Source organism: Mesocricetus auratus, unplaced genomic scaffold (genome assembly GCF_017639785.1).
Source record: "Mesocricetus auratus isolate SY011 unplaced genomic scaffold, BCM_Maur_2.0 Super-Scaffold_100026, whole genome shotgun sequence".
Taxonomy (NCBI): domain Eukaryota; kingdom Metazoa; phylum Chordata; class Mammalia; order Rodentia; family Cricetidae; genus Mesocricetus; species Mesocricetus auratus.
This window is the reverse complement of record NW_024429207.1, coordinates 11,929,127-11,956,274: the sequence shown is the minus strand read 5'-3', so window position 1 is coordinate 11,956,274 and position 27,148 is coordinate 11,929,127. Positions and strand designations below refer to the sequence as shown.

The following is a 27,148-nucleotide window of genomic DNA, read 5'->3' as shown; positions in this document are numbered from 1 at the left end:
ACACTGTTTATTAAAAACTCCCCTTGTAGTTTTTAAATGGAGTGTTTCAGATTAATGGCCCCCATGGAGTTTAACTTCATTGCACTTCATTAAAGCAAGATTGTACAAAAGGTTACTTCAATTAAATCCAGAATGCGACCTTAAATCTGTATAGATTTTTTTTTCTTCTTCAGAAAACGTGACAAAATTGCTCTGTCAATCCTTTGAGATTAACAAGGCAGCATCTCTTCTGTTACTGAAGTGCAAAACCTTATACGACTGTTCTGAATTTTCTTATGGCTTTAGGTTTGGATTTTGTAGAATTAGGAGGCAATGCTGGGCAGGAGTCTGGAGTTGTGTGTGCATGGATCAAATTAGCAGAGAACAGACTCACCATGTGAGGCTAGACAGTTTATGAAACATTTTGTTTCGCCCCAGTGGATGCACTAAATGTGGTTATTTTAGTAAAAAAAAACTTTGTTCCCCATATAATAGAAATATACTTCTAAATAGACCAGTTTGTGTCTTCTAGCAAGAAAGCAATGTAAAGTTTCCAGAGAGATTTCACTCTTGGATCATCCAATTTGTAAAGCATAGCTTGTGGCAGTTAACCAGTTTCCACTGGAAATTCTTGGTAATTAGTCGCATTAATTACCCATCATACACCCATAACAATGTGGCCTCATTATCTTGAGGCAATGTGCAAAATGATGCTCATTAACACCATAACTTGGTTGCTTAATTTTATCTTTTGCTGCTCTCGAACAACTCCATGCAAACAGCTCTCACCCATTTTCTGTTCTTTTCTTGTTTTTATATTTTATTTTTAAATTTAAATTTAAATTAGAAACAAGGTTGCTTCACATGTCAATTCCAGGTCCCTCTTCCTTTCCCTCCCCTCCTCCCGTGCCCTCCCACCATACCATCTTACTCCTGTCAGAATGGCTAAAATCAAAAACACCAATGACAATTTAAGGGGAACACTCCTCCACTGCTGGTGGGAGTGCCAACTTGTACAGCCACTTTGGAAATCAGGATGGAGATTCCTCAGATAAAAAAATGCCCATTCATACAACAAGGATGTCTGTTCCACTGTGTTCACAGCAGCATTATTTGTAATAGCCATAACTTGGAAGCAACCTAGATGCCCCTCAACTGAAGAGTGGATAGAGAAAATGTGGTACATTTACACAATGGAGTACTATTCAGCAGAAAAAAAAACAATGGAATCCTGAAATTTGCAGGCAAATGGATGGCACTAGAAGAAACCATCCTGAGTGAGGTAACCCAGTCACAAAAATAGAAACATGGTATGTAATCTCTCATATATGGATTTTAGACATAGATCTGGGGAATGCCAGCCTACAATCCTATGGCCAGAGAGTCTGGTAAACAGAACCTTCATTCAGTGGCTGATGGAGGCAGAGGCAGACTCCCACAGCTAAACACTGAGCTGCACACTGATATTAACCCATACATGTATGAACATATGATCTTTGACAAAGAAATTAAAAATATACAATAAAAAAGAAAACATCTTTAACAAATGGTGCTGGCATAACTGGATGCTGGCATGTAGAAGAATTTGGATAGATCCATGTCTATCACCATGCACAAAACTTAAGTCCAAATGGATCAAAGACCTCAACATAAATCCAGCGACACCGAACCTCTTAGAAGAGAAAGTAGGTGGTACCCTTGATCGAATTGGTACAGGAGACAGCTTCCTGAACATAACATCAGTAGCACAGACAGTGAGATCAACAATTAATAAATGGGACCTCCTGAAACTGAGAAGCTTCTGTAAGGCAAAGGACACAGTCAGCAAGACAAAAAGGCAGCCCACAGAATGGGAAAAGATATTCACTAACCCCACATCTGACAGACGGTTGATCTCCAAAATATACAAAGAACTCAAGAAGCAAGTCTCCAAAACACCAAAGGATCTAATAAAAAATGGGCTACAGAACTAAATAGAGAATTCCCAAAGAGGAGTCTAAAATGGCTGAGAGACACTTGAGAAAGTGCTCAACATCCTTAGCTATCTGGGAAATACAAATCAAAACTTTTTTTTTTAAATGGGTGAGATGCTTAAATTGTGTGACCTCCTGAACAAGATAGAGACCTTGATAGAATCTTCTTAAAGCTTTAAAAATGCTATTGAATTTTTATTTTTAAACATAATCCATGTTGAAAATTGATAAGTTTTTATGAAACTGAGGTTAATTATTCCACCTTGAATGTCAGTCATGTGGAATAACTTCCCATGTCTGAGTTTAGACCTTTGATTTTCTGCCTTTCTTATGTTCATTTTGCTTTTTGTCTAATTTATTTTGACTCTATGATTGAAAAAAACACATAGTAAGGAATGCGAAGTAATCTAAGTATTTTCCCCCTCAGAGTTTGAAAATGATTTTTTTGTTTATGAGAGGTATTTTCTGGACCATTGAAATCAATTTAAGTCTGGGCAGGTGGTCTGGGCACAATGTGGTAAGCAGATGAGTAAGTATATATTTAAAGCCTCCCTTGATGATATGCTGCATACTTCTGCACAGGACTATACTTGTAGAGAGAAGAAATGGTATGCCTGAAGGAAAGTGACACAAAGTCCTTCTTACTAGACATTATCACATGCTGTATAAGTCCCTTATTTTGTGATGACATTGAAAACTGTTTAAAAAACAATATTGTATAGAAGAGGGATGAACCCTCAAATGATTACTGACGATTAGCAACACATGTTATTAAAATCTTGGATTATGTGCTTTGACCCTCCAGGATTAGTTGGAGGAAGAATGTATCTTGGCTTGCAGGAAGCAAAGAATATTTTGGTGTCAGTTATTACCATGGCCTTTAGTTCTTTGATGAAACCTCAAGTGCAGGTTTTCCAGACAACAATCCATGAGCTTATGTTCTTGGGGTGTTCATGTGTTTCCATAACTTGTGTTTTTTTGTTTTTTTTGTAAGTTTGCTGTGGCTGAACCTAGAAGGAAGGCATAGGAGGTTTCTATGGGAAATTTAAATCTATGAAAGAATTTGAGGAGATAAAGTAGTTGGTATCTTACAGAATGTCCAGTAAGTTTGGAAGGTAAAGCATTTCTTTTATATTGAGTGCTGTAGAAAGTTGCCACTGACTTTTGTTTCTAGATTATGAAACATGAACATGTGTGCTAAAGAATAGTTTCTATGGATAATTAAGCAACAGATAGAATAGGCAATATCAAAAAACAGATATTTGACATGCCAAAGAAATGGATAAAAATTAAAAAACAAAGGCAAACTTGATAATTTGAGTTATAGTTGTCTTAGCAAAGTACTGGGATCATTAGTAGATGCTTCATATACATTTGTTTAAGAATGGATGAGTGGACCTCTATGAAAAAAATTAATACTACCAAACAATATTAGTTGTGTGTATCTAGTATGTATATGAGTTTTCAGCCTTTTCTCTCAACCTATGGAATGAATTTCAGTTTCACTATTTGAGAAAAATGAATGTAATTTTTCTTCTTGATGTGAACTAGGGTGTGACGAATCCATGCATATTCAAGACAGGTTACTATGGTGGTTGGGAGTCATAATCATATCGATGAGAATTTTAGAAGATGTAAGGCAGAAAGTGTGTTATCGCAATCTTCATTTGTGGTTGTGGTGGAGAGTGAAAGTCAGGACCCTGGATAGATCCTTGAGAGCCAGGTCTAAACCTGAGAATACTTTCTTTTATTTACATTGAGGTTTTACTGATTGGCTTCTCCCCCAGATAGAATTATCTGAATGTTCAGGAAGATTTTTATCAGTGAGGTACTTAGTTGTAAATAATAGATATCAACTCTCATTAATTTAAGTAGATAACTCAGAGGAAGTTATATCCATTAGAATTACACTTAGAAGATTTAGTCCCAAGTCTAGAGAATCATACTAAAAATAAGTGGGATCTAAGGGAAATTTAGCAGCTGAAATATAGCCATTGATGCTATTGCTCATGATACTGTTAAACACTAACTTCTTTATGGCAATGATGTAACAGTATCTCCATCCTAGATGTAGTCAGCATACTGGCTGGCCTAGTCTATGATATTTGCATCCATGCTGACTCCTGGGGAGGAAAGAGATCACATATCTGTTTTTATTTGGCTTCATTTACATCCTAATCTACCAAAGGTAGGTACTTAAAAAAAAACAGTGTAGTCTTTTCCCAAACCTTCACGAGGCCCCATTTAGAGGACTGGGGATCTTCTGGAATAGCCTTGGTCTTCATTTCTCCCTGTGTACCCTTTGTGTAGTAAAGGTTGTAATAGAAGTTCATTGAGTTGGCAGATACCCAATGGTGACAAACTGATCTCAGTGCTTTCTTTTCTGAACCAGGTTTCTGGTTTAACTTAGGTTTAAAATTCTTATTATTGTTTACTTTCTCTGCCATTTAAAAAATTTTAGAAACAATCTTATTTTACATATCAGTCCCAGTTCCCTCTCCCTCCCACCCTCCCACCCTCCAACAATTCCCCCAACCACACCCCTACTCACTACCCAAGGAAAGTGAGGCCTTCCATGGGGGATCATCAATGTCTTTCATATCCTTTGAGGGAGGGGCTAGACCCTCTTTCATGTATCTGGGCTGCAATGTATCCCTTCGTAGTGAATGGGCTCTCAAAGTCCATTGTGCACTAGGGATAAACACTGGCTCCATGGTTAGAGGTCCCGTAGACTGCCCTGGCCTCCTAGCTGCCACCCACATTCAGAGGGCTTGGTTTGTTACAATGCTGGTTCTCCAGCTTTACAGCTAGGGTCTCTGTGACTTCACCTAGGTCAGGTTCACTGTTTTGGTGGATTTCTCCAGTATGGTCTTGGCTCCTGTACTCATCTCTCTTCCCCTCTCTACAGCTGGATTCCAGGAGTATGGCTCAGTGTTTAGCTGTGGGTGTCTGTTTTCAGTAGTGCACCCCAGTAGGATTTGCTGAAGGAGGCAGAGGCAGGAGGATCACGAGTTCTCTGCCATTATAAAAATCTCATCAACATATTTTACAATATTTAAAACATATCCAGTATTCCCCTTATATTCCTTCTGCTTACCCTGATAAGTAGAAATGAGAGTTAAGACTAGTTTCCTAAAGCAAAATGTTATTAATAAAATTTCAGAAGACAGAACAAAATATAAACTTATGCTATAATTTGTGTGGATTATTTATTGTGATTCTAGTATTTATTCAATTGAAGTGCTTCATTTTAGAATATTCCAAGAACATACAGACTAGTGAAATAAACAAACCAGATGGATAGCATCTGAAGATAGCAACCATAACAAACCAATAATATGCATTAGAATTTAGTACCATTTATAGGATTAATTTCTGGCTTAATTCTGACCATATATTTGGACTTTGTCTTTTGAGAACATTCCTACAGGAATATGCATATGGTGAGATTGAGAAAATCATCAGGGAGATGAGAGCTTCATGTGGCAAATGGGGATGGCAGATTGTAGAAATGGACCAAGTGCACAGTTCAATGATGACAGCCAAGATAAAGATTGTACAAGCAGTTCCTAAGAGTTCCTGATCTAACACTCATCCTCTTTGCTTCACTCTTGGGGATGTCAATTTGCCAGTTAGTTTCTTTGGTGAAAAGACATCATACAAGTGTGATGTGGCAGCCAATATACTCTGGGAACATTCCACACTTATTCTACCATCTTTGTGGGATTGGAACACGGAAAGGCTACTAAATACTAAGGTATCTCTCCACTCTTTCTAACTTCATTTACTTGATTTGCCTCCACAGTAATGAATTTTAGAAACAAACAGCAAATGAGCCAAGGTCTCCAACATGAGTGCATTTGTTTTAGACCAGTGGTTATCAACATTCCTAATGCTGTGACCCTTTAATACAGTTCCTCATGTTGTGGTGACCCCCAACAAAAAATTATTTTTTTGTTACCTCATAACTGAAATTTTGCTACTGTTATGAGTAGTAATATATAAATAGAAATGTCATGACCCATAGGTTGAAAACGGCTGGATTTAGAAGGGAGTTCACGAAGGGTTTGTTCTTAGTAGTATATTTTGTCTTCTTTGTTGGGAGAGTGACATTCTGTTTCTGTCCTGTCTGTTTACCTCAGAATTATAGACTTTCAGTTAGAGTTCTACAATAAGGACAGAAAAGAAAAAAAAGGAATTTTTCTCAGGAATTTTTTGTAACCATATGATAATTCTACAGTAATTATTTTGTCCGTGTATTAGAAGTTGTAAATGTGCTAAGACTAATATCAGGATGAACAATCAAGCAGGCCATTTGCTCTGAGAAGAGTGTCATCAATATTGTAATTCAGGAACCTGGTTGAGGAAAGTGTCAGGACCTATTTTGGAGGAAGGCCATGATACTCATTTTTGCATATTACTGCAGCCACCAAGTCATGCCCTGCTTTCTCTCAACAGTCTTTTCTTTTTGTATGCTTCTCTATCAAAGAAGGCCTTAACTTTTTCTCTTTAATTTCTGCTAAAAGGAGCAACTGATCTGGCTTTAGCCTTTTGTTTCTTTCCATCATAGATGGGGCTGTACTCAGAGTATTGCTAAAGCATAAACAATTTTCCACTTCAAAATTTTTGACACAATTTTCTCTTCCAGAGAAAAGTCAAAACTCTAGTTAAGTACTCAAGGCTTCCTATGTCTTGACTTGACAATACATTATGGCTCATTTTTTAAAAATGGCAAATAGATATACTTGACATAGTGACTTTAACTGACTAGTAAAAGTTGGCCTCTTCCTGTAGTTAGATGTATGTCCTTAACGTCAACACCACGATAGATAGAAACTATCTGTCTCTACATATTGAAGTTTTTTGAGCAGGAAGTCACTCATGTTTTTGTTTTTGTGGTTAAAAATAATAAAATAGTCTTAAGAGTATTTGTCCATGCTGGCTATATTGACCTGAATTGACTGTATGAATAATTAAACTTGGAAATTAGAAGAAACATAGAGCCAAAGATTGTCGTGCCTCAAGCAATTGACTTTTCTCCAGAGAAGAGTGACTTTCCTCCCTCCCATGGCTCCACCACAGAGGCGGCTCAGGGTGAAGCAGAGCCTCATGATGACAACACAAGCCCTAGTGAGGGTCTTCTCCTAGACATCAAGCTGGACTAGCTCACCATCACTCCTGAAGCAGGAGGCAGAGACCTAGCTGACCGCCCTCTCATTGACTTCAGTAGCACCCCTGAGTCGAACATGGCTTTGGGACCCAGCAGCTGGCCTCTGATCGACCTTATAATGAACACTCCAGACATGGGTAGAAATGATGTAGAGAAACCTCCAAAGACTGAGCTTGGGCAGCTGATTGACCTGGGCTCCCCGCTGATCCACCTGAGCCCTGAGGCTGACAAAGAAAATGCGGACTCACCACTTCTCAACTTCTGAGCAAAGCACAACTCTCTGCCCTTTACTCTGTTTATTTCTGTTGTGACTTTAGGGCCATAGAAGCAAATTTTGGAAGGAATTGTATATGATTCGGGGGAGGCCTATTACACTGCTTGTATCTGGAGCAGTGCCCAGGTGGGCTTCTCCCTGTGGATCTAAGCAACCCACCTCTGTGACTGCCCTGCTCCCTGACTTTTCTATAGGCTTGAACACACCTCTCTAAAAACTGTTTTGATTCTTTTGTATGTAAAATAGAAAATGACAGTTTGTAAACTTAAATTTGTTTGAAAAGTTAAATATTCCAGATTTAAATTAAATTATATTATATTAACAAAAAAAAAAAGGATTGTGTCTTATGACTGCAACCCCAGAATTTGGAACACTGAAGCAGAAGAATTTACTAGAATTTGAGTCTTGCCTGGGTTGTATAGTGAGTTCCCGTCTAGACTGGATTGCAGAGTGAGGCCATTTTTCAAAACAAACAAACAAACAGAAAACAGTGACAACAAAAGAAAGAAAATTAGAAATATTAACTCAATTATAAAGTATATCAAACCAAAAACATTTTAAAACATACACACACACACACGTGAAAACAACTATATTTAATGAGAAAATAAGATTCCTTTGTATGCTTTCGCATCTTTTAACTTTCCAATAAAAGTGACAGTTACCTACAAATGCATGAGAGAGATGGCTCAGATCAACAAGCCTGGCTCAGACAGAACTACCTTGATGAAGTAAGCTCCAATAACCAACCTACACAATTTTGAGCTAGACAAAATTTGTTGTTTGAGGCACTGAATACATCAGTGTTCTCTAGAGGAGAAAAAGGAGCCAACAGAAAATATATAAGGTATTTTGAAAGAACAGATATATAAACAGAAGATGGAGGGTGGAATGTTTTTTTAAGGGATTGGCTCACAAGACTAGTCGGTCAGTTTGCAAACTGAGGAGCTGGCTAGCAACTGGAGACTCAGAAAAGAGCTTATGTGACAGGTGAAGGCCACAACCAGCCACCTTGGGGAAAGTGTTGCATTTTCCTTAGGCAATCTCAATGTTCTTTGCTCTTAAGTTTCTTCAAGTGTCTCTCTGAGGCCAGTGAACGTTCTGAAGAGTCATCTGCTTTACAGACAGCCATTGATTTAAATAATAGACTCCTCCCCTCCGTGTCCTTTTCACGATATTAAGACTGGTGTTGGACTGGGGCTATGGCCTGCCCAAATTGACATAGCATCAACTCCCCACACCAGCATCTTTGGGATGGTTAATGAAGGAACAAAGCCTGACATTTTTAGGAAACTTAATTTCTTTTGGCTTCTGGAGTTTAAAGATGCTTTCGGCTCTAAATTTAGAAGTTTATTAATTCGGAAAGCCACAATCATATTATTTCTTTATTAAATTTTAGGCTTTTGAAATAGGGTGATATAAAACAGGCATGCTGGGTCATTCTTGTAAACCCAGCACTCAGGAGACTGAGGTGGGGATGAAAAATGTTCAGGCAGAGCTCCTCTCTTTTGAGTGTAGCTGGGTGGTTACACTGGAGTGAATCAATGCAAACAGTTGTCTTTCCCGAACAGAAGTTTTGGTCGTTGTCTAGAAAATTCTTCTGATGGCTTTCTGTTGCTCATCTAGCAAACGTTAATTGAACTTCTGGCCTGTGATACTGGACCTGCCTTCTTGGCCTTCATCTCTGATCTGTAGGCACGAAACTGAACAAGAGTATCTTTTATCCCCAGGAGTTGATTTTTCCTTAAAAATTTCCTTTTTTTCTTTGTTTTCCTTTATTATTTTATTTTATTTTGTTCTTTTTAGTTTTGTCTCTGCTGTGTGCATTTGAGTGCTTTCACTGGAATTATGCACTTTGGCTATTCTCATGGAAGAAACGACTTGCTGCTGTTTGCTCCATTCCCCCAAAGTAGCTTTGCATTGAACTGGCCCAAGCGAGCCCTCAGCAGCTCTTTGTTTCTTCATTTTGTTCACAGATCTCTTGAGGCATGGGTTACAAGCAGTGCGTTGTTTGTATTTCTGCTTTTTTGGCAACAAAAAATGAGTTTAAAAACATGCCAGCAGGGCATTTCCTGTACCCCAATAATAAAAAAGCAGAAGAAACTACTGCTCACTAGAGATCAACAAAACCTTCCATCCACAGCTAAATCTTGGCTTGGACACTTCTTGGAAACCAAGGAGTGTTCTTTCTTCTTTATGGGTTTCTCATTATAAACATTCTAGATGCTTCTCTATGGTGGAGGGTAAAACTTACATTAGAGAGTGTGTGCAACTATAGTGCCAAGTATAGGAGCCTTAAGACATGCTGGCTGAGCACGTTGTACGAAATCAAACTGAGGCAAAGTGATTTGCTTAACAAAAATTTTTGTGTAAGGATATGAGTTAGTCAGTGGTAGAATGAGAAGGAGGACCCCTGTCTGTGTGATGTCACAAGTTGTAGTTTCACTCTTTTCATTGTCTAGACTGGTAATATTTGTAATCCCGCAGAACCATTTCATATTAGTTCAGTGGTCAAGAGTGCTAGCTTCAGACCAAAATTTCTTTTGATCAGTTCTTTGCTTCTGTAGTTATTAAAAATTACTTGATTTCTTTGTGTCTCAATTTCCTTCTTTTAAAATGAATATATCCCTGTTTTTCCTTTCCTGGTATCTTTTCAGGATTAAATGAGTAAGTAATAATATATATCACCACCAATTTACTACATACTTGCTAAATGTTAGTTATTTTTCTTGTCAAAGTGTATGATGCGTTTCCATTAAGATGTCAAGATTTTGATTTCCTTTATAGCTAACTCTATAATCACATGTTTAGTTGCTAATGACATTTACATTATGGTTATGTCTATATGAAGCCAGAAGATAAAGAAAGTCAGTTTGGGAAAAAGCAAAGCCAGTGACCAATTCAGTTCAAGTATTAGTCCTGGTTGCCAAGTGGCGTTCTGAGGGACAGAAGCAGCAACTGTGAGTTACGGGGGTTTTGAACAGTCTTTCAGTTGCTTATGTAGCTATGTTGATGGCTAACTTTATCAAGAAGAAAAAGAAAGGGTAACATATGGGAGTCAAACCATTTTTTAGTGTAGTTCTGTGTATCACTCTTATTGCTCTCACTGAGGGTAATGGAGGAACTTGGAGGAATTGTGGCTATTCAGGGACCTTGCTTTCCAGGAACACTGTGGGGACTTGTAGACATCTCAGGAAAATCTTCAGTTGTTTTTCTTGTTATAATCAATGAATTAAAGTTCCTTATTATTTGTCACCTGAAGATATCTCACAGCTCTTGCTATATGAGTCCTTTTGATCTATAGAATTTCTATAGAATTGAACCATGGTGACAACTAGAACTTTTTTTGAGAGTCTATCGCATAATTATAAGCATTCAATACTATAAATACTTGTACTTTCATAAGGTTGTTATCACTTTAACATCAAACTTTATTGATTTGTGGAAAGGTAAGAAAATACAGAAAGGCATAAAAATAAGCCTAATGATATGTAACTGGTGAATTAACTGTCAGTAAGGTATTACTTTAATATACATGCATGAATTAAGAAGATGTAGGGTAAAAATCAAAGTTTTGTTATTCACATCGCTGTCAAGAATAAAGTTAGCAGCTATTTGATACAACTTTATTTTAGCTTCTAAAGAGTTTGTTCACATGAGATATAATGAACCAGAATTATATTCATCAGTAAGATATCTCTGAGAATTTCAAGTCATACCAAGACATTATCAAAAATTTAATAATAACATAAAGATTAATTGCAATTACATGTGCAAAAACAGGGTTGTGCTGCTTTTGGTCAGGCAGTTCCTTGCTTGGAATGAGACATGAGTAGTGGCTTATTTTATTTGTTTTTGTATTTTATTTACCTTTATGTGTGTGTGTGTGTGTTAGTGTGCATTTTGTATACATGAGTTTAGTGAGGAGGAAATTGAGTGTCCAACTGTATTACTCTCTACCTAATTCCATTGGGGCAGCAACTCATTAAGCTTGGAACTATGTTGGTGGCCAGAAAACCCATATGACATCTTGCCTTGATTCTCTAGAGTGCTGGGGGTGCAAGTTTGTCTGGCTATGTCTGGGTTTTTATATTGGTTTTGGGGATCCAAACCCAGGTCATCAGCAAATGCTCTTCCTCTGTAAGCTCTAAGATGGTGTTTTGAAGATTATAAAGCTCCAAGATAGAACTCAGAAGTTGGGGCCCCTGGGCACTATTATGCATCTCTCAGGAAAATGCCTAATCTTCTTTGAGGTAAAGACTGATGTTTCATGTGATATCTGAAATGCCTTTTCTACTTACGAATACAAGTTTTGGAACTGGCTGCTGAAGTGGAAATATTAGCGAAGTCACAAGTTCTTATCCAAACCATTCCTGCTTTGCTCCCAGCCAGTGAAGTAGGTGAGGCAGCACAGGACCTGTCCACCTGCCCAGACCCATCCAAGCCCTTTATTTATAACAATCATAACAGACCAACCTATCTGTCTTGTCTCTAGGGTGGCTTAGGAGTTCAAGTTCATTGAGTCTACAAATACTACTTGCAAACTGTCTGTGATTTAGGATGACTGATATTTGCTAACAGGTGCATAAATTGTGGTGTCAAGTTAATGGTCTGTACCCGAGATGACTGGGTGAAGGTCATGTAACAGGTTGTGGTCTATCATTAAATCAGTCCCTTGTACTTCTTTACCTAGCACCTCCATGTCTGAACATAAATTTTTGAGCACGAAAAATGATACAAGACAATGCATAGCTCTTTGTTGAAGAAAAGTAGAGCATGAACACATTTCCCCTGTAAGTTTCCAATTCTTCCAATGAATCTGATGCATAGGATGAAGAGAGGATAATAAAATCAATTAGCAGAGAAGGGCTTGGTCAGCTGTCTTGTTGGCAACAGTACTTTCTACATTTTTAGTGAGGTTTTCTATTATTTAATGGCTGAACTACAGAGTCCTAGGGGCCATGTGGTAGCAAGCTTAAAGAAAAGAGCACTAGCTTAATGTGGCATCTTCCATAGTTTCTAGTTTAACCACCTGGTGGCACGTACAGTGGGGAAGTTCTTAGTTTTTCCTTATCTCAGAAGTAATGGTCATTCTGGCCCAAGAACTGGGTCTGTGGATCTCAAGCACACTTGGCTTTCTATTTTTTTATCCCTTCTTTCTGGAATTCTGAACACAGACCCATAAATTGTTAATTCATATCCATCTCCATATTCAATTAATATATCTTGAAACTTAAGAGGTATTCATAGTTATTTTTATAAGATAATTGTGGTGGCTTTTATGAGAACTGTTGTCAATAGACTTATGATTTGAATACTTGATTTCCTATTAGCAATGCTGCTTGGAGACATGCTGGCTTGATGGAGGAAGTACATCACTGGAGGGCAGGCTTGAGAGTTGATAGTCTTGATCACATCTAGTGCCACTCTCTTTGCTCTATTTGCAACTGAAGATGTGATCTCCCAGCTTCTTGCTCCAGTCACCAGCTACGTGACTTCCCCTGTCATTATGAACTCTCCTTCTGGAACTGTAAGCCAAGCAAACATTTTCTTTTATAAGTCACTTTTGGCTGTGGTGTTTTATTCCAACAACAAAAAAGAATTACTAGTATAGTAAGAAGCAAACTAGAAACACTTAAAAGTTTTAAAGCTATTGAACATATTCACGGGGATACCTTATTGGCGGAATCATTCCACAATGAGTCAAAGGAATCTAGGGTACCCTGGCATTTGTCTACTCTATGGAGACAGATTTTTATATGAGTTAATTATGTTTTTATGGGGTTTTAACAATTTTTAAAGACAAATTTTCAGAGGGTAGAATAACATTTCTCTGCCTGATATTACAGGACTTAGTAGGCTTAAAAACATTGGGGTTGGCCGGGCGTTGGTGGCACACGCCTTTAATTCCAGCACACGGGAGGCAGAGGCAGGCGGATCTCTGTGAGTTCGAGGCCAGCCTGGTCTACAGAGTGAGTTCCAGGACAGCCTCCAAAACAATACAGAGAAACCCTGTCTCGAAAAACCAAAAAAAAAAAACCATTGGGGTTATCATGCACATATTTTTGGAAAATAGATTTTTTAATATTTGAAATATTTTTTTACAGTATGAACAAAAGCATTGGTTTTCTGAAGTGTTTCTTAAATCAACCTTTTTGTTTCTACTGGTGCAGTTTTTTGAAATGGAGCCTTGACTGTTCCTTCAACTGTCCTTGAACTTGAACTTCTCTCATTTCAACTTCCCAAGTAGCTGGGATTATGATAAGCATGTAGCACCATATCTGATTCACTAGGGTTCTTCATTTTAATACTTGTACTACTTACTTTATTTTTCATCTGTATCGGACAGTAGTGAGACACAAAATAAATAACCATTATAACTCACTGAGCTTGACTTTTCTGGCAAATCACATGTGGGTAGAGAATAAATCAGTGACATGATGTCTCTTCCTCTACTCGTGCAATGAACTGATTCACTGTTGGGAATGGGAGGGAGCAGTGGGTCTGGAGGAACATATGTTTCAAATGTCAACAACAAAAGAGGAAAGAAAAGAAAAATAAGGAAAGGAAAACAACTACTAATCTCTTGAGCTCACTTTCAGGGAAAAGTTAGCAGCTGAGGAGGTTTTACAGTCCCTGTCCACACACTTGGGGTTCCTGCCATTTCCAGTGTTCACTAGATTTGTACATCCATGGATCAATTGAGCTGTATGTTTTTGTCATTCACTGCAAACATGGAAAAGATTTCTGTCTGGTGAAATGGGTTCGGTATTTAGGCGCATAAGGTATACAGACAATAATTTCTGAAAAGGATGCATATTTAATGTGTTGATTGGGGACTGAAAGGTGGAGCTGTCTGCAGCAGTCTTAGATGCAGAGTTATGGGAGGTGTTGAGTGCCAGCTCAACAGTACCCTCGCAGGTACTTTTCATTCATTGCTCTGTAACACATGGTGTATTTGTTTTCTCTCGCTAAAGAATTTGGGGCAATTTGAAGAACAAATATTGGAGGCAGTGACAACCCACACATGTGGAATTTTGAAGACTTTTGCAGATTGTATAGATCTGGTGCTGTTCCACAGCACAGTATAAAATCATTATAGCAGACCAAAAGATTGTAAAAGTTAAAAAACACACACACACACACCTACCTAAACTACAGGTCCAGCAAAGCATGTGAGGATATGCTGAGTTATTGTGCACGTCTCCATCATTTAGCATTCAAATGGGCCATTTGGGTAAATATTTTTATCATCCCATTGCTATAATAATTCTTTGAAATAGGCTGATAATTTTATTTTCACAATGGGTGATTATATATAAATCAAAGGAATAGAAGAGAGTCTAAGATTTCTATTGGTAAGACGAGGAGTTTAGTACACTCAACTTATTCTACTATATTAATTATATTAATCTTATTCTGTCTAATTTCAGTTTTGAACATAGGATCTACAGTTTGTGTGTGTGTGTGTGTGTGTGTGTGTGTGAGAGAGAGAGAGAGAGAGAGAGAGAGAGAGAGAGAGAGAGAGAGATTTAAAATGTGCCACTTTCAGCCATATGTACTTTTTGTACATTTTGAAGCTTTTTAAGTTAGGATATTAAAACTTAATCATGGCGTATTTTTATTATTAGTGAACCAATTCAATTCAGCATAATACAATGCTCTTTTAACTTAATAAAAGGCTTTGAGTTCTGTGTTGCCTGAGCACTGTTGCTAGGCTGCTTCTTTTTACGTATGTTTGATTAGTTAAAACACAGCCTTTATGGGATGGCTTCCTATCTCAGCATTCAGCTGTATTCTCAACAAGCGGTAGTTCTTGCATTGTTGCTGGTTTTTGTGTTAAGTCAGCTAAGGCGCTCAGACATGCACAGAGGAATTAGACTGTTACCGTCCAATCTGAATCTATTTAAGACTGTCTAAATTCATGAGTCTCTAACATCTTTCCTCTTTTGTATTGTTGTATTTGGAGATACTGGAGCATCACTAAGATGCTAAGGAATGGAGGGCATCCTGCGTGATGGGATCTGAGACCATGAAAAACATAGAAATAAAATGTATCCCTAGGCCACAGCGATGCAGTGAGTTTCCTTTACCTGGGCTGGCCAGCTTGACACAAGAGGACACAGTAGTGAGGAGGCAACTGAGCATCTGTTGGCTTAACGAACAGCAGGCTTTTAGTGACTTTCCAGGGTCAGCTAAAGTTTGGTAGCTGTCCACTCATTATGGGTCTGGTTCCCTTGTCATGTAAAAGCCCTAGGACTGCTTGGTTTTCAGGGTAACACATGGCAACTTAAGCCAGGAATTGCTGAGATGCTTGTCATTTTGCATGGCTGTATTGGTTATGTGACTTTTGTCTAGACCTTAAGATAAGCCTAAGGGATTGTAGGTGTTTGAACTACAGAGAAAACACAGAGGTGATATATGTGAAACATGTCTGTCTCAGTAGATGATAAGTCAAATCAAACAGCTCTTTGCTATAGCGTTGGATAAAGCATTTCAGCGGCCAACATATCTATGTTGTAATGCTAAACAGAACCTGACAAAAGAGTTCAGAGAGCAAAGGAGGCAGGCAGATGTAATGCCATTTTCCCTATTTGGACAAGTATTGTCTATCTCAGGCAATCAAGGGTGTGTGTGTGTGTGTGTGTGTGTGTGTGTGTGTGTGTGTGTATGTGTGTATGTGCAGATAATGTATTGCTCAGCTGTGTGACCTCCAAAATTAATGATTTTCTTCAGCCTTCTAAGTAAAATGCTGTGATTTTGCTCAAAAAATTGTCCTCCATCTGAGTTGACTTGGGAGGGGTTCCTAAGGGCATGTTACAGGAAAAGGCATTTCCTCAATAATAATTACCCCTCCTTGCAGTTGTCGTTTGCACAGCCTTGTCAAATTCCACTAGTTTAAGCACTGCTTTGGCACCAGGTGTTGCTGCTCTGCAAAGGTTCTGGTCTGGCCTGATCTGGTGTTTGATGACAACACCGCTGAAAGTGTGATTTCAATGGGTAACCGGCCAAGGGCTCAGAGTTGGTTTGGTTTTTGTCCACTTGTGGTAGTTCGGGCCTGTCTCCGAGTCAGAATGCATCCTGGCTTTCTGCACTGAGCCTTGGTGGTAATAAGGTAAGAGTGGTTTTGTTTGCTCAGTGGGACTACTACACACTCTTACACATCCCTGATGCCCATACCCTTATGCTTTGGTGACACACCCATTTTCATGCCATCACGTCACCTCTCGCAGGTTCGTACCTACTTTCCATTTTTTGTGTTCTCACCTTTAAGTGGACACGTTCTCTCGTGTAATGTGCTGAACACTGATAAGAGACTGCAAGAGATAAAAGATCCCTGCTGCAGAGAGACTTGGTGAGAGGTTTTGGGGCTGATGACTTGGAGAACAGTATGCATCTCTGAAGCTTTAATCTGGACAACAGGCAGGTAGAGGCAGCAATGCCTCACTCAGGGGGAGCCCTTCCAATGTCTTCCCTCACCGAAATAACTAGCAAACAGAATTTTCTCACTATCAGCTACTCCCTGGATTTACAACTTCACTTCTGTGCAATACATCAAGCTATGTACTTTTAAGAATATTCTCATTTTAAAAATAACATTCTAGAGTCTCAAGGGGTATCTGTCCATATCTATTACTATTTATGTCAGAGGTGGTAGTTACCATCTTATTGAGTTGTTTTTATATGTCCAATGTTCCTGTGTACTTATGTCACATTGCCATAGCTCCATCCAGTGTGGCACAGGCATTGTTTGCAGTAGACAGATGGGAAAGTGAGGTTCACATAGCTTATGAGTGTTAGAGAACATAGTTGACACAGTGTTGGGCTCTGATATCCTCAGTCATTATTATTCAAAGAAGGTCCCAGCTGTGAAACTGCCAGAGATGAACATGGTAGCAAATCGTGCTTTAGGGTGAAAACCAAAACTCAGAAAAGGGGGGAGGAAGGGAGGCAAATATTTCCCACACAGTCATTCTCCCATGGGGAAGGTGTGAGGGCAGTGTCACTTTGCTGAGCAGTAGCATGGATTGGTACCATAGTTGGCTACTTGGCTCTTGTAATCCAGTAAGCCTGAAAGCAGATTTATGGATGTTTAACCAGACACTGTTAGTACAAAGTAATCTGGATGTGGGAGTCAGCTGTTTTTGAAAGTTTCCTTGCAATCCTGGCTTCTGTAAGATGTTTCTGTTGGGGATTAGGGATGTGAGCCTACAGTCCCTTCACTGCTACATTTGGAGATACCCCATTACTCCAGGGACAGAGTGCTGAGTTGAGTGGCCCCAGAGAGAACATCTGGGGACACATTAGGATGCTTTCCTCATTGCCTCACACCCATTTTATAGTATGGGACTTTTTCTTGCTGTTTGGAAGTTTCATTTTTTTAAATAACTCAGCAGCAGAATGCATATCTTGTGGAAGAAATGACCATCTACATCAAGACCTCCATTTGTAATAAAATCCTTGCCAGGTTTGAGTTAATAGGCCTCCAAGGAAGAACCACTTAAAATAGATTGGGACAAACTGCTAAATAATCTACTGTCCAGCAAAATCTATTGCTCTTAAGGGAGAGGACAGAATGTTTTGTGTGAGTTTTCCATCTTCAGTGTCAACAACCCAATGTCAGGATGAAGCTGCGGAACTCAACTGACTGCCTTAATATGCCCTGTGCATCTAGCCTTCCTTTCCCATGTCCTTCTCTGCTCCTTGGGTGTTCTCCCCAAGAACTGTGAAAGGAATAGACATCAAAGTTCTTTTAATAACATTGGGGATGGATAAGAAGGTAGTGATGCTCCAAGGAAATGAAATGGAATGTGGACCACAGAGACAGCACCATTGATTGTGAGTTTTTGTTCAACTAGGATTTTTATATGCTTTTGACATATGGGTTAGCATAGCTGCCTGTGGGGGTAGGAAGAGGAAAGGATTCAGTGAGATTTTTACTACAATATTCTAGTTGATTTCCACATCATCTCTGCTGTAACTTCTCTCCTGTATTTTCCTTCTTTTAACTACAGTTGAATGTATTCAGGCTAGAAACAGTATTTTCAGGGATTTCCTCAATGGTAAGACTTAAATGTTTTCAAAAGTTCAGGCTAGGTAACTTTGGTATATGTTCATTGTTTTCTTTAAAGAGTTTGGAGGGAAATATTTGCTATTTAAAAGCAAGCATGGCCATTGGAAGATGGAGAAGTTCCTTTAGGTACAGTTGTCTTTACATTGGTACTGGATTTGGGGTTGGTAATTTAGCATCACTGGATGCTCAGCAGACTCCTGAGACTTCCTGTTTGATGCCAGTACTGTCCATAGGACTTGTCCCAGACAAGACATTTTCTGTGATCTGTCAATTATCTCTGAGAGGAAGATAAAGCCCTCTTGTCAATAACCACTCCTCTAATCTTTAAACTGTTTGACGACTAGTGACTTAGGCAGAGTAGGTAATAACTGCCTACTTTTGGAACAACGTAGATCTTATAAGTAAGCAGAAGTTTTGGCTCTGTATTTTATTATTTAATATAGAAATTTGATTAAAAGTTAAGATGTCATTCTAAAGTTGACAACAAAATGAAAGGAAAATGTTTCAACCATAGAAGAGTCACGAAAATGAAATTGGTGTCTTCTAAGGCTTAGATTTATTTTTTGATGAAGCGAAACAATAATCTCACCCAATGAAAAGTAAATTATTCCTGGAAGAATATTTTTGACTTTTTGTTATAGAATCATGGAATTTAAAGCCTGTATTAGTTAGGATTTTGTTGCTGTGAAGAGACATCATGACCATGACAACTCTTCTTATAAAGGAAACATTTAATTGAGGCTGGCTCATAGTTCAAGGCTTAGTCTTTAGCAGCATGGTGGGAAGCATGGAGGCATGCACATAGACATGGTGCTGGAGAAGTAGCTTGAGAGCTCTACATCTAGATCTGTCGGCAACAGGAAGTGACAGCCACATTGTGTGTGGCATAAACTTCAAAGCCCAATGGCTAGTGATACACTTCCAACAAGGTCACACCTACTCTAACAAGGTCACACCTCCTAATAGTGCCACTTCCTATGAACCTATAGGGGTCATTTTTATTCAACTAGCACAGAGCCTGTAGGGTCCACAGTGATGAGTATGCAAGTACAAGGGTAAGAATGCAGGAGCATTGTGGATGGGTTCCTCTTCCTCCCTCATTCAGCCTATTAGCCTGAGTATTGATGTACATATGGCTTAGTTATAGAAAGTTCACAGTAAATTATAGCATAGGCATAATCTGGGAATTGCTCATGGTGACACACAGAAGTTAGCTCTAAATGCTGCTTTTTCAAAGTCAGACTTCTTGGAGAAATGCTTGATTTTGAACTAAGGTGGGGAAAATACTCAGTGAACCTAGAGGATCTTAGGGTGCCAGAAAGTAAGGAAAGTGGAAGGCAAAAAGAACATGTCAAACATAAGACAAAACAGTGACAACCTATGTGAGCCAACATAACGAACTACCAGTGGTCAGAGTTCCAACAATGTGAACAGGAATAAATGCATAGAATATTATTTTAATCAACAGACATTTAAAAATATCCGTGAGGTTGTAATAATATAACTAAGTGACCTGTTCATAAATGAGTGGAGGAAAATTGACAAATCTTCCTTAAAGAAGGACTCCAAACATTAAATTAAAGCAAGGTAGTGGGAAGATAAAAATACTTCAGCAATACTTGTAGGAGCCACAGGTGAAAGCTAAAATTTGTGGGTGAAACATTACAGGTCAGAGAATATTTGTTAAACCTCCCAAACATTTAATTACTGTGAATCTAACACTCACTTACAAAGCATTCAGTATGCCTCCTGCCAGCAGGAGCTTCTCTCTCCTCTTTGTGAGGACAGATTGCTAGATTTAGTGTGACTTGCTTCTAATGAATCTGGTACGGAAAAGGAAACATAGTGTCTGGGCTGGAAACATCTGGCAGATGTTATTTTAGTGTGATTGAAGGTCGTACCACAGTGATGATCTGTGATAATATCATGCAACCCTTGACTTGAGGCCATGAGAAAAGCAATTTACCTATGTGGTACAGCTCCCTGAATCCAGGTAAAGCATGAGCAGACATCAGCAAACCTACATCTGAAAATCTTTCTACAAAATAACAACTACCACCCATCACAAGGAAAGAGTAAAACCATCAAGGATTGCAGAGAAAGACAGAGGATGGGGAGGTGACAACAAAATGTAATATAATTTGCATGGAATCTTTGACTAGAAAAAGGGCATTTTATTGGAAAATCTGAAGAAATCTTAAAAAAAAGTCAGCAGTGAAGTGTTGTACTGTGACTAATTGCTTTGTTTTGATAAATGTACCATGGTTATATAATATGCTAATTTTAGGGGCACATAATTAGAAGGTATTGGGAGCCATTTACTAGCCTAAAACTTTTATAGGAACCTAATATTTTCCCAAATAAAACAGAAATTAAGAAAATTAAATAAATCTATTCTTTTCATATTTTCTGGGTTCTTCTATGTTCACAATACTTATGAATCTAATCATTTTGTTGTAGAGTATTATCCCGGAAAACTGATCAATTTATTTCCCTTGACCTAGCAAATGAATTCTTTTGGGTACTTCAAAACTGTGTGCTTAGTATCACTAACTGTGAGGGTAAGGAAAATCAGATCCACAAGGAGGTGCCACTTCATGTCCTTTTGGCTATTGCAAAAGGGAGAAAAAAACCACCAGAAATAATAGTGTTTAAGAGAACAGGGAGATGTTGGAACCCATGTACATTGCTTCTGGAATGTAAGGTCCACATTATGGAGTCTCCTCAAGATAATATAAATGGAATTACCACAAGTTAAAGCAATTCTTTCTGGATATATAGCCAAGAGAATTAAAAGAAAGGACTATAAGTGAGATGTGGACTCTATGTCCACAGTAGAATTCTTAGTAATTGATCTGCCTTTGAAATGAATGAAGGGTCTATTCACAGGTGAAAAGATAAACCACAATAATATATACAAGTAGTAGTGTATTACCTGATACATTTAAAAAGCAGATGAACCTCAGAGACATTATATTATGCTAATTGAAGTAAGTTAGCCACAAAATGACAGAGTTGTGATCCCAGTTATAGGGACTTGGATATATTGGCTCACAAAGATATGAAGGGGAATGGTGGATTCCAGGGGATTGGGAACAAAAGAATGAAGACGTGGATTTAAAAGACACAAAGCTTCAATATAGAATGATAGAAAAATTCTGCTGGTGGTGGCTCAGCAACATGAATGTATTCAATGCTATTCGACTGTGTGTTTGTAAGGATTGAAGCAGCACATATGCATATTTTACTACCATAAAAATCAACTAAGATAATTTTTTTAATAGGCCAACCATACGTATTTTGTTTATAACCCTGTCCTGGTTAGTTTTTTGTCAACTTGACACAAGTTGAAGGAACTTCAATTGAGAAAATGCCTCTAACAGATTGACCTGTAAGCAAATATATAGGGTGTTTTCTTGACTAATGATTGACACAGGAGGGCCCAGTTCACTGACAGTAGTGGTGCCATCAGTCCTGAGTTGTATGAGAAAGCAGGCTGGCAAAGTCATGGGTGGGGGTGCAAGCCACTAAGCAGTGTTCCTCATGGTCTCTGGTTCAGTTCCTGCCTCCAGATTCCTGCTTAAGTTCTTGCCTTCACTTCCTTCCTTGATGATAGATGTGGCATGTACGTATAAGCCAAACAAACCCTTTCCTCCCCAAATTGCTTTTGATCCTGGTCTTTAATGTAGAGCAGGGAACAAATTAGAGCAAGCATACAGTATACTATGAACTTAACTGAACAGAAACTCATCAGATCACGGCTTTGTAAAATTTTCTGGAGGTTTAATATGCATCCTTAATAAACAGATTGTTATTGAATTTAACTTAAAGCATGCTTACCTAACTCAATACCGTTCTGTTGAAGAGAACACTAGAGATGGGATAGGGTCCTGGGATGCTGGTTGATTTCCAGGGATTTTTCATTGTTGAAATGCAGCTTGCGACATGCCAAATATGGAGAAGGGATGTAACAGGCCCGAAAGAGATAAAGACATTTTAACGAGACACTTTGGATCTCTCAACCTGAGATTGAACTATGGAAATAATGGACCCTACATAAATGGCGGTTTCCCCAGGAATCTAATTCTGGGAGAAGAAAGAGCACCAGGTAGAGGGGGAAGAGATTTCACACAATTCTAACAACTTGTGAGATCGCTTTACAGGACTAGGTTGAAGCCCAGATTGTGATGGGTCAATGGTGGGTGTGACAACACTTTAATGGGTCTATTTAGAAGTGCATATCTTTGGCCCTCCATTTGGTTTTTTTTTCCAGACAGTTTCTCTCTGTTGCTTTCTAGACCGGGCTGGCCTCAAACTCACAGAAATATGCCTGCCTCTGCCTCCTGAGTGCTGGGATTAAAGACATGTGTCATCACTGTCCAGCTCCTCCATTTGAATTTTGATCTTACTTCTGAACCTGAAAGATGGTTTCAGTGGACCTCTTTGTCTCTCTTCGTAATGTGATCACATTGAATAAATCCCTTCTGCTCTCCACATTGCTTGTCTCTTTTTACTAGGTTTATTGAGGACAGGTGGCCACCCTTCACTCGGGCACGTGTGACTCTCCAAGTTTGGCAAGAGAATGGAAGCCTTGAAGGGACAAAGGTCCATTTGGGGGGTATCTGACAGTGCAGCCTGAAGCCCCAGTCATGGTCACCATTTAGATTTAGTTAATGTCTCAAAAGCACTGGCTGAAGCAGTAGTATGTATCAGGGTCTGTATTGGTGCTGTCGTCTCCCTGGCAAGTATGCTGGAATGCAGCCCCTGCAGGTGCTGGATGTCACAGGTAGAGGACTGGAACTGGAATCACACTGCCCCTTGACAATCCTAAGGACTTTTAGATTTGGTCGCATGCATTGCTGTGATGCAGTAGTGATGCTGTCAACTCCAGTCACATGCATTATCACTCATTTGGTAAGGGTAAGAAAGGATTACTTATCCCTGTTTCTCTTGTTCTCAGTCTACACTGTTATTTTCTTGATTGTTAAGCATTGAGCAGCATTCTTTTGGTGAAGGACAATGGCTTGCCGGCCACTCAGCAATTTCATCTCACACTCTTTTTCTATTTTCTCTCTGAAATGAAGGGGAGAGAGTGATAATTGTTTGTGGTGACCTCTGGTAAATATCATTGATGTTTGCGAATGTTACCTTAATATACCATTCACAGGGACTTGGCACATAGTTGGTGCTCAATAAATGACCTTATGCAGCATTCAGCAGCGGCTTGTGAAAAGTCAATAGGAAGTTAGATGACCTAATACAGGGTCAGCCTGATAGTAAATATTTTTGGTTCTGAGGTCATATGGTCTCTGTCACAGCTATTCTACTCTGCTGATGAGGTGCAAAAACAGCCATAGGCAAGGGCTAAATGAATGGACACAACTGTTTCAATTATCTTTATAAAAAAGAAATGGGCCCAGCTTAGCCTTTGGGCTGTGGTTTTCAGTTTCTGATAACCTTGTCTTTAGCTGGCTCCTTTTGTTTAATCTTTGAGGACACGACTATGGAGAAAAAAGTTTTTAGATTAAGGGTGAATCTAAGTAGAAATATATTAGCACTTTATTCATAGATACACATGTAAAATAAATGGAAATAATAACAGATCACCAAAGCACAGTTTAGTGATAGACATAGAGGGTATAACAACATAGGCATCATAGTGATGACTTTTATAACCAAAATGGAAAACTTCACTGTGTTTATTTTGTAATAGGAAAATGACATCATTTTTGACTCATTGTTATTTTTGCCTCATATTAATTTTGTCTAACTTCCTGGAAAATTGGAATCCATGCCTCATGTGAGGAGACTCTTTGGATCTTCTGCGTAAGAACTCAGATGATTATAATCCATGCTGTATCTTCTTAATGCTGAAAGAGGGAAGCTGAGTGGCCCAGTCCCAGCTTTTGCATATATAGAAATTCACTCATTTTTCTACAAATAGGCACATTTCTTTGAATGGTGAGGCAATACATATTTCTTGGTGCAGTGTTTACTGAGTATGGACTCTGAGATGAACACTGTGGCAGAGTAAATTTTAGGTGTTCTGGGGAAGGCAAGGAGGAAACAAAAAAGATCTCTGTCGTTAAGTTGCTTGCTTTCAGCAAGGAGGGCCAGGGAGGGTGAAGTAGGTTGAACAGAATGTTAGAAGATGATAAGAATGATGTTGAGAAGAAATAGAGATCAGGAATGGGGAATAGAGAGGGTTCAGCATGTATGTGTGAGTGCATACCTGTGTGCATTGATGGGGTTTGGGGGGCTTTTGTTTTAATTAGTGTGGTCAGGACGTCAGAACTGTCCTCGTCCTCACTGAAGACACATTCGAGCAAAGACATGAAGGAGTTGAGGGAATAGGAAAGAGATTTTCATAGGAACAAAGGCTGCCAGGACAAGGCTGTGTCCTTTGTGTTTCTGGACAAGCAAGTCCTTTGTGGCTAAAGCAGGACCATTATGGAGTGTCCTCAGGGTCTGATGCAGGTAGATACCAAATTTGTCCTTAGGACTCTGGCTGTTGGAGAGTCACCCTGGTGTGACACGGAAGTCTTATATTTTTGGTTGTGAGCCTAGCCTTTAACAGCTGAGCCATCTCTCCAGTCCGACACAGAAGTATTAAAAAGGTGATTTCTGACTGTTGTGCTCAGAATAGACTATAGCATCCAATAGTAGCAACCATGTTACCATTTAGAAGTGCCTCTTATGTTTCATCCCTATGACATCTAGATGACTGTGGCCACCCTATCACACTGGAGGTGAAAAGAAAAGCCAGATACTAGTTAGACTTGGAAATAGGGCCAGCAGAGTTTTATGATGGATTGGGTATAGATTGTGAAAGAAAGGAGAGTCAAGAATGACACTTAAGCTTTTGGCTCGAGCCATGGGTTAAAAGAAATATCCTATATAGAGGAGTAAAATGACAAACTGATATAAAAAATGATAGATCATAACAGTAATGCCTGGTTTCATAATGCACTTTACCACTGCTATTTGAGAATGCTAACAGAATATTTTTTTCTGGTCTGGAGACAGCAGCTTTTTACAAAACCTATCTACAGTGTGTCATTATTTGGCCTTACTGTTGTGTGCACCCCATCAGCTGGTTCCTATCAGAAGCTCATAACCTGAGATGCCCAGACTCTCCAGCCCTGGCCTGCCTCATTTTGAGATGAAAATAAGTGTTTCAAGTACTGGAATTAGTTCTGGAATTACTCTACTCAGGAATAAATGGGCCCTGAACATTCATTTTCTGTGCGAGCACCTGAGGAATGACAATAAGATTATTGTTGGATCATTCTTCAGTGTTCCAGAACATTCTATGGATCCAAAACTTTGCTAGATCTTCCACACATTTTATTTGTTTTAAGGTGTTTAATTTTTTGTAGTACTGGATATTGAACCTAGGGTCTTATACAATGCTAGATAAGCACTCTTACCATCGAGCTGTATTCTCCCACATTGCCATTTAAATCTACACAGAACCAGGCAAGCACTATCTCTTTCTAGACGATGAAGTGCGCACATTTCCACAAAAGAATTCAACTTGAATAATTCAAATAAACGCTGAGGCATGTGTCTGGAACTCCTTCAAATCCAGACTTGTGTTGACAGGTCTCACCTGAAAGGAAATTAAGACAGTTTATTCTAGAGCCATGTTTGAGTGACCATGACTTGAAAACACAGATTCAGGTTACCACAAATTCCAGATTCAATTCAGAAGCAGTTTTATTAACCTTTTATAATAAAACAAAACCACAAATTAAGACTCTTTTCAAACATGTTGGTGGAAACATCAGAGAGTTGTTTACATCAAGATGGGGGAAGTTTTCCTGGCCTCAGGCATTATTAGCTTTAGGGCTGATGAAAGCTAGTGGTCTGCTAAGTTAACAGGATACAATTTTTTTTCTATTAGTCACAGGATGTTAGTTCTGATACAGAGGTAGACAATTGAGAATGACAATGACAATTTTGAGGGCTGGCTTGAGATAAGGTAATTAGTTTGTGGACCTGTAACATCCCAACCTCTCCATTTCACTTTGGTTGTAATCAGTTAATCAGTTTTTTCCAGACACAGCTCTTTTCCTGGGATTTTCCTTAACACCTGTCTGTCTCAAAAGCTATGATTTGTTTTTGTTCCCTGCCAACCTGGATCTGGGTTAGCTTGACATGTGAGAATGAAAAGATTGACTGACTAAATGATCATTGAATATCCGTGATATGCCCAGATATGTGCAGAGCCATAGGCAGACAGAGATGGATCGTAGTCTCAGATTTGAGGGAGTTTCCTGCTTCTGAACCATTGGATCAGGTCAATGTGTGATAAAAAACAGCAGAAGCTTCTGTTGGGAATGGTTTCCCTAACTCACCCAGGGATTAATATGGATTAAAAATATGCACTAATCAAAGTAATTTATGAATTGTTTAAATTGCACAATCGTACTTGAGAATGGTTTGCCATAGGTTTATCTTAGTATAAGTCATAATCTTTTCTAACATACTTTCATTCATGTTCTTGTTTTTCTTCAGGACTCACTTCTAGAGATAGAAGGAGTCAAATCCCAAGATACCTTCATAGGATAGAATCACTTGCCCACCCAAATTGCTTGCTTCATTCTAAAGATAAATAAATTCTACCTTGGTTAGGTCCTAAATATCACACCCCATGCCTCAAATTGTGGTTTAGA

At 38.8% G+C, this 27,148-nt stretch overlaps 1 long non-coding RNA gene across 2 annotated transcripts in view; it reads left to right on the top strand.

Annotated features, from left to right (window-relative positions):
• Nucleotides 1-27,148, top strand: part of LOC110340302 — a 79,417-nt gene that overhangs the window by 34,854 nt on the left and 17,415 nt on the right. The window lies entirely within an intron of this gene.